Source organism: Myotis daubentonii, chromosome 2 (assembly GCF_963259705.1).
Source record: "Myotis daubentonii chromosome 2, mMyoDau2.1, whole genome shotgun sequence".
In the NCBI taxonomy this organism is placed as follows: Eukaryota; Metazoa; Chordata; class Mammalia; order Chiroptera; family Vespertilionidae; genus Myotis; species Myotis daubentonii.
Genome location: NC_081841.1, coordinates 160,441,964 through 160,449,994, shown reverse-complemented (window position 1 = coordinate 160,449,994; position 8,031 = coordinate 160,441,964). Strand labels below are relative to the sequence as shown.

The window sequence follows — 8,031 nt, the reverse complement described above, 5'->3', positions numbered from 1 at the left end:
CCAGCAAGTTCTCCCGCTTTTCTAAATCACTAGCGCGGGCGGGCGCCACGACTCCGGGGGCTCCAAAGCGAAGCCAGCGTCTCGGCCTCGCCCCCTTCCATCCCTCCAAGGTGAAGAGCGGGGAGGGAGGACGCCCCCGCCTCGCCCGCAACGTGTGTAGCTCCGGGACCCAAACAATGATTCCCTCGCGTTACACGCCCAGCGGCCCCGCCCGCCCGCCCCACCCTCCCCCGCACTCCCGCGGGGAGGCCACCGTCCGGCCCAGCACCCCCCACCCGACCTCATTGTTGCCCGGCCCGGGCGATGCCCGGCGCCCGGGGGCGGTCCCCGCGAGAGAGGGCGCCGCCAGCCCCGCAGCCTCCGCGGCCGCGCAGCCAGCTCCGCCCACACCTTTCCAAGTTCGCTGGCGGGTGAGCCGCGGGGAGAGCGCGGGCGCCGCGGCCCCTCCTCTCCCCCCTCCCCCCCGGGGGGCACGGGAGGGGGGCCCGTGCTGGCTCCGCGCTGTATTTGTCTCCGAATTCTCTTCCTCCTGCTGCCATGCACGGTCTCACACAAAAGAGGGGACTTTGTCGCGGCTCCGAGCGAGTCCTCGCCCGGCGAGTTGCAATCCCGGGGTCCCGCCCCCCGCGAGGCCCCGCGGGCTCCCCGGGCGCGCTGGCCATGTGTGGGTTATTTTGGGCGCCGCGGCAAGGTGGTGCAGGTGAAAGGGAAGCGGGCGCAGGCCGCGGCGGGGGGCGGGGGCGAGGGTGGGGCGGGGTGGGGCGGGGTGGAGACGCCGCGGACCCACCCCCCAGCCGGCGGCCCGGGCGGCGGAGCGAGGGCCGGGCAGTGGGTGTTGCCTTCTACCTCTGCGAACGGGGAGGGGTTAGTTTCCCACAGGGGATTTCAACCATCACACTCAGAGCCCGCCTCCTAATCCTCGGGCGGAGCGGCTCGGGGGCCCCATTTTATGGCAATAAAGCGACTTAGCGCCTGCTGAGCGCGCCCCTCCCCGCCGCCGCCCCCGCCCTCGGCCCCACCCCAGGGCTCGCCCGCAGCGGCGGGGCTTTGTTTCTGGGGAGGAGGACCCAGAGCTCTTTTGTTTGGGGGGTTTGGTGTTTTCACCCCCCAACCTCACCCCGCCCCGCCCCACCCCACCCCCCAGCACCTCTCCGGTTTCCTGAGCTGCGGGCTGCAAGGGAGGAGCACGGCGTCCTGCAACCCCCTCGGCAGGGCCCCGGGGTAATTCGATGCGGGCCTGGCGAGGCTCCCCACGCTAGACCCGGGCTCGCGGCTCGGCTGCCTCCACCCACCGGCCCACCCTACATTTAGCGCATCATGTGATCCGGGTAAGTCATTTGCAAGTACAACAGTTCCCTGGGTTGCCCCCCATTCATTTCCTGAGAACTGCAGAGAGCAGCTGAGAGGCTCTGCCCGTGCGTGTGCGAGGGTGCGTGTGAGTGTGCGCGGTGGCCGCCGAGTGTGTGCGAGAGTGAGTGTGTGAGTGCGCGCGCGCGCGTGCGAGAGAGAAAGGGAGAGAGGGGGACTCTGTGAGGGAAAGAAAACAATTTCTCCTGCTCTGCAGCTTCTGTTCAGGTCTGTGCCGATTCCGTTTCTTATCAAAATAAACAACCCCCTCCTCTTTTTTTCTTTTCTTTTTTCTTTTTTTTTGCCATCCCAAATCAGACCGTATTCTCTTAACATGTTTTATTTTCCTTCTGTCATCTGCTCAAGTTAAATCATTTTGGTTGGTCTGTGTTCTTAAAGGGGGAAAGTGTTGGGAAGCGGGAGGGGGCCCAGGGAGGGCGATGCTATTGCAAAGCAAGTAACGTCCGTCGTATTCGTGGAGAAGAAAGAAGGAGCCCCCCCCCCCCCAATATATACGTTTCTTTCTTTTTTAAAAAAGAACTTATCAAGTAACGTGAATTAAGCAAATGTTTTTCTATCCCTAGTGGAATTGTTGGTTGCTGTGTTTGCCTGACAGTTGCCAAAGATGAGAAATAAAACACCAGGGCTGAATTGGGGGGGGGGGGTGCTTGTGGAAGTAGTTTGCCCCCAAGAATAGAGCGAGTTCGGTCAATAGCTGCCGCACCGGGCTGTGTGGGCTCGGGGTGTGCGCTGGAGAGAGTGGAGGGGAAGGGGTTAAGGCGGAGATGACACTGCTGGCATGAATAGTGGTCCTGGTGCTACATTCATTATTGTCTCTGGTCGTAATGATGTGTAACTGTCACTTGCTACAGTGCCTCATCCATGGAAGTAGCCAGGGGCTGCCCCGTGGCTGATATTTTCAATTACGGGGGACTCGGCCCGAGTTGACAAGGGCCAACTTTGCACGTCCACCCTGGCCTGGAAGCCTGGCTAGCCGGCCTAGGAGCCACTTCTTGCCTTAGAAGCTCGCTCTGAGGACTCGGACTTGACCTCCACGACATTAGTTGGTGTTCTTGTTAGATGCTCCCCTACCGGGAGAATCAATCCTGCTTTTGTTGGGTAGAGAACTGCCTATTAGAACTTTGGAAACTTTTATCTTTGGGGAAAAGGGTGGGGTGCACTCAACAGTTCTGTTTCGAAGTGTATTTGAGGCAAATGCTTGGGAAAAAGTACCAATTCCTTTGTTATATGCCCCGCAGCTTCCCAACCCCCTTCAGCCTGCTCTTCCAGTTTTTGCATACTTTAATAGTAATAGCCTTAATTCAGTTGATAAAAGCCGGACTGTGTTGAGTTAAAGAGTATTAGTACAACGGAATGTGTAATCTGGATAAACAGTTTGTGTGGTTAATATTGTCAGCTCTCTAATTTAACTGTGCAGATGGTTTAAGAATGGCTCTATATGGATTGTTTTAAGCAATTCCACTGGCTAATAGAATTCTCCTGGCGCACTCAGATATTTTATTTTCAATCAGCTTTAGTATTCTCTCAGTTTCCCTGTCACACCGCGGAGATGAGCAGCTCTATTTACATTTAGTGCATGTGCATCTAGTGGCTTCATAGACATCTGCCAATCAAATACACGTCATTCTGCAAAGCCACCTAGCCGCCTCCATGCCCTTTTCTTACTGGAGGATAGAGTTGTTTAGATGAGTAAATGCTTTAAAATAAATTTGGTGGCTTTTTACAGGCAGCAGCTTGTGATGGGGATAGGAGTGGTCACTTTGAAGAGTGGGTGTATACCGTCTTCTAAGAAATACTCTTTGGAACTGGTATTTAATAAAAACAGTACCCCCATCCCACCCCCTACTCCCACCCTCCAAAAAACCTGGTTGTGCTATTTGCAGACCTCATTCAAACGTGTGTGTGTTTTTTTATATATTTAAATAAAAATACGTAGGAATTGGTTATGATAAAGGGGTGTACTTTTAGGCTAGAAAATGTTTAACTGTAGAAGCTTAGTAGAAATAGGATGTTGAAGGGCAAACATTTCAATTGCATAAGGTATTCTTTATCGCTGCAGCCTGCTCTCTCTGAAGACTACCTAGAGTATATTAAGCTGCTCTGAGTTGGAGAGAGAGCAATTTGCGGGTACCAGAATTGGCAGACATTTGTAATGTATTTAGGAAAGAGGTCTATAGTTCTACTTTCTAATTCCTAACTATTATGAAATATACTTATTTCCTAATAAGTATGGTACAATACTATTTGGAATATTTTCCCATAAAATTTTCATAATTTATGAACTGAAACTGTGTAACCAGTAGAGCTGTGTCTGGTAAACAAAACATTCTCGAGGGGTTTCTGTCTATTTGTGAAGTGCTTCAGTGATTTATTAATACACATTTAAAAGACACTACGGTCAGCTAAACTTTGTTTTGGAACGCTTTGTATGGCTATTTATTGAATGAAAATTGTGGTGGTTATGAGCCCTTAATATTTTTTTATCCACAAAGTTCCTTTTCAACAACTGAATGTCATTTGGGAGAAGCTGGTCCTCTTATAGCATTTGAGACCTTGACCTTAGCAACTCTTGGCTGGTGGTTGTTTACTACAGCTGCAGCCTATGTGTGTACAGACAGGGAAGGGACTGCAAGCCCTGGTGTGCTCACTCTCCCTGGCCCCGGGAAGAGCAAACGAGGATGCTTGATGGTCATTCCCAAGAGCACGCATCAGGCATATAATAATAGCGATAGTGTTCTGGCCATTTAAAGATTTATATGCTCCTCAGGGATTACTTCCCCACCTCTTGTGCAAGGTAAACATGGACTTTAATAGACTCAGAGTGAGTTTTAGATGTCATATCTTGAAGCAGGCTGTTATCAGCTTACTGAAGTAATTTGGTCTTAAATATAGTGGTTTTGTGTTGTTGTGTGTTTTTTTTTTAATCTCTGCAAAGACACATAAGTGTGTCTCTCTAAGCTTAGGCCTCTAGCTTATAATGAGGGCATTTTGAACTCAAGCCAGTGTTGATTAAGCTAGTATTGAGTAACCTTACCAGTGAAGTGATATTGTTAAACGGTGAATATGTAAAGGTCCTGGACATTTTCACCATTGTACAAAATGGTGAGTGTGGAGTTTCATATTTATGCAAATTAACATTAGAATAATCACATTAAAATGGGGTGTCAAACAGTTTGTTTTCTTTATATTGTGCAAGAAACATTGTTACAGTGTCACATTCTTAAATCTAGATGTAGTTGATTTATGTATTAATACAAAGTAGTTTATTCTACAAAGCTAGAAATGGTACAAACTCATTTGAAAAGTTTTTTTTTTTTAAGATAAGTTTCCCCACTCATGCTTCCATATTAATGAATGAATGAACAAGAGCTAAAAAAAATCCCAAAACAGTTTCATTTAGAATGGACACCATGGTTAACTTTTTCTTTTAGAAAACAACTTTCATTTTCATTAATAAATCCTAAAATAGGTTTCAGTAGTTTACCTCTATCATTTACATTTTGAAAATACTTTATTATTGTAGAGTGGAAATATCTATATCTTGCCTAATGTTAGTTTATTTTCCATTTTAAAATTCGTATTTATTTGTTTTTCAGTCTACAAGTTTTGCACAGTTTTCCGTCTTAAGCATGTACAAAATGTAAGGGTAAAAAAATTAAAATTAAATTATTGGCAACACCCTGTAACCACTGCCTTAACTCATCCACCACAATCACCCCTCCCAAAATCAAAATGCATGTAAACAGATGGGCCTTGCCCTGTGCCCAGAAGGTCAACAGCCTTAGGCTCTATGAGACCTGCTTGGTGGTTTCTAGATCCCAAGCCTGCCCAGAGGACTGTCTGACTTCAGCTGGCCAGAATTCACTCCCAGGGCCTAGGCCAGCCACACCCCATCTGATGTCAGCGTTTCAGTTCTGTGGTGGAGAACACATGCTGTGGATTAAATGGTTACTTTCCCTGTATATTCTCAGTAATTATGTTACAAAAGGATTTTTCGGTTTTGGGTGTTTATTGTCATAAAAGTGGCTACTTGAGTAGTCATATTGCTCTATAAAAATTTGTTTTGGTCTGGCAGTGGATTATAGGATATACACCCAAAGAATTCTGCCCTGGTATGGTCTTTCTTCTCCCACTTCTTTCCCCCTCACTTAAAGTTGCACTTTTATTTTGTTGCTAATTCTATGGCATATATTTTAAAATATTTGTTAGTATAATGATTGGACTGGTCCGAACAATATTGCTGTTTAGGTACAGATGGACTAGCAGGAAGCTGTTGTGTCTTGCTGTGTTGCTGCAGGGAAGGAGAGAGGGGAAAATGGGAGAGCTTTGGGATAGTTTTCCTACCCCGGCAGAGGCTACAGAAGCTGCCATATTACTAGTTGCTGGCCTAGATACCCAGGAATTGTGTTCCAAGTGCTATATTCACCGTGCTTACACGTATACAGTCCCCTGTTACTTGCGGGGGATATGTTTCAAGACCCCAGTGGATACCTGAAACTGTGGATTATATGGAACACTTTGTATATTTTTTTCTACTATCCATATGTATTTTTTCACTTAAAGGAAACACTTTATGGCTTCTCTTTGGCATGTCCGAATTACTATCATCACCAAAGCGGGTTCAAATTCCCTGTCACAGGCACGTACCTGCACTGCAGCATCCATCCCTGGCCCTGGTCAGGGATCATGGAGGAGGCAACCAATTAATGTGTCTCACATTGATGTTTCACTCTCTCTCTCACTCTCTCTCTCTCCTTCTCTCTCCCCTTCCTCCTTTTCTAAAAATCAATGAAAAATATCCTCAAGGGAGGATTAACAACAACAATAAGGGTTACTTGAACCCAGGTTGAACCCGGGCACTTCGATACCACAACAGTCGATCTGGTAACCTAGCTGGCTACTAACTGACTAATGGTGGGGAGCATATACAGTGTGGACATGCTGCACAACGGGATGTCACATCCTGGGCAGGACTGAGTTAGATGGCTGGAGATTTCATCATACTACTCAGAACAGCATATGATTTAAAACATTAATTGTTTATTTCTGGAATGTTCCATGTAATGTTTTTTTTGACTAAGGATACTGAAACCTTGGAAAGCAAAACTGTAGATAAGAGGGGACTTCTCACAATAATACATATATTCACCATTTTACATAAGTAGATATATATGTGTATGTATAATATTAATGCATGTTTTTATATTCTTTACCTATATTTGTACATATCCTCCACACCATATACATTATGACCAAGAATTACAGTTAAAAAGCCCCTCACTTATATAAAAAGGGGGAAAACACACAGAGTTTGTTTTTTAAATATGTTTTTACTGATTTCAGAGAGGGAGAGAGGGACAGAAACACCAATGATGAGAGAGAATCATAGATAGGCTGCCTCCTGCACAGCCCCCACTGGGGACTGAGCCAGCAACCCTGGCAGGTGCCTTGTCTGGGAATCAAACTGTCGACACTCAACCACTGGGCCACACCAGCTGGGCCAAAGTTTGTTTTTTCAAATTCCATGTTTGGTAATACTATTCTTGCTTTTTTTTTTTTTTAGATTGACAAGCAAACTCATTACAAAATATGGAAGCAACACTGCCCTCCCCAAAACAAACCAATACCTAACAGTAACAAAGATGGGTTATTGTGAAAAATGAAATAGACAACTGTAAAGAAAACCTTCATTCATTTAATTATTAGGTATTTGCTAATTTTATACATACTGGAATCAGGACTGGGTTAAGTGGCAGAAATAGCAGTTTGAGTCAGGACTTTCTTGGTTACTAATTACTCTAAATGACCTAGGTTAAATTTCTTAACCTGAGTCTGTGAAATGGGAAGAAAAATGTGTAGTTTACAGGGCTGTGGAAAGGGTGAAATGAGATAACGTGGGTAAAAATTACTTTGCAAAACTATGAAGGACTGGCGTGGCAACTGATTGGACAGAAAAACTACTCTCTCCCTACTCCTTACCCCCTGCCCTAAAAGACTTGAACTTTCCAGCCTCTGAAAGTGAGCATATAAATTACACTTATGGAGCAGGAATTTCCAAGTGTGGGTAGAAAATTTCTGGCAGTCAGAGGTCATGAATTCCATTCCTGTCTAACCAGAGATTTGCTCCATGACCTTGAGAATGTCACTCTTAAGAAGTTTCTATGTAGCTGGTATAAAAGTTGCCATTAACATTATCAAGTAGGTGAAGTATCTGAGCTTTTCAAAAAGAAAAACAAAACAAAACTGTAAATACAGTTCCCATGATCAGTTACAGAAAGTTGAAAATAAAAATCAACAATGATTATTTAGAAGTTGTAAACCTCTAGGCTTCTTCTTTAATGAGTCAACTAAAACTTCTATCAACAGGTAATTAAAAGTGCCCTTAATTTTTTAATAGAAGCATTAAATTTGTGCTGTTGTACTATAGTTTAGAATAGTTTATTGATCTGCAAATCCCTAGTTAAGCCAAGATTCTGTTGATTAAGCTATGTCTGATTTATGGCTTAGGTCCCTTAGTTAGACTCAAACATTGTTGCAATACAAACATATGCACAATAAAGGAAGTTAGATGATAGAGATCTCAAATGGGTATTTGAAAACTTATTGAGCACATTTTATTTGTATGCACAGTTTTCAGTCATGTGCATTTCTCAAATTTCTCAA

The 8,031-nt window shown here is 45.4% G+C and overlaps 1 protein-coding gene across 6 annotated transcripts in view; it reads left to right on the top strand.

Annotated features, from left to right (window-relative positions):
* Positions 1-386: 386 nt before the first annotated feature.
* The window catches only part of KLF12 (KLF transcription factor 12), a 446,001-nt gene continuing 438,356 nt past the window's right edge, over positions 387-8,031 (top strand). For 3 of the 6 annotated variants that reach the window (XM_059684830.1, XM_059684828.1, XM_059684824.1), the window contains exon 1: positions 849-1,328. The gene's annotated coding sequence lies outside the window, so the exon portion shown is untranslated. Of the gene's footprint in view, positions 701-848; positions 1,329-1,384; positions 1,576-8,031 lie in introns of those variants that run through there. The other 3 variants (XM_059684826.1, XM_059684829.1, XM_059684825.1) reach the window with 2 other exon arrangements.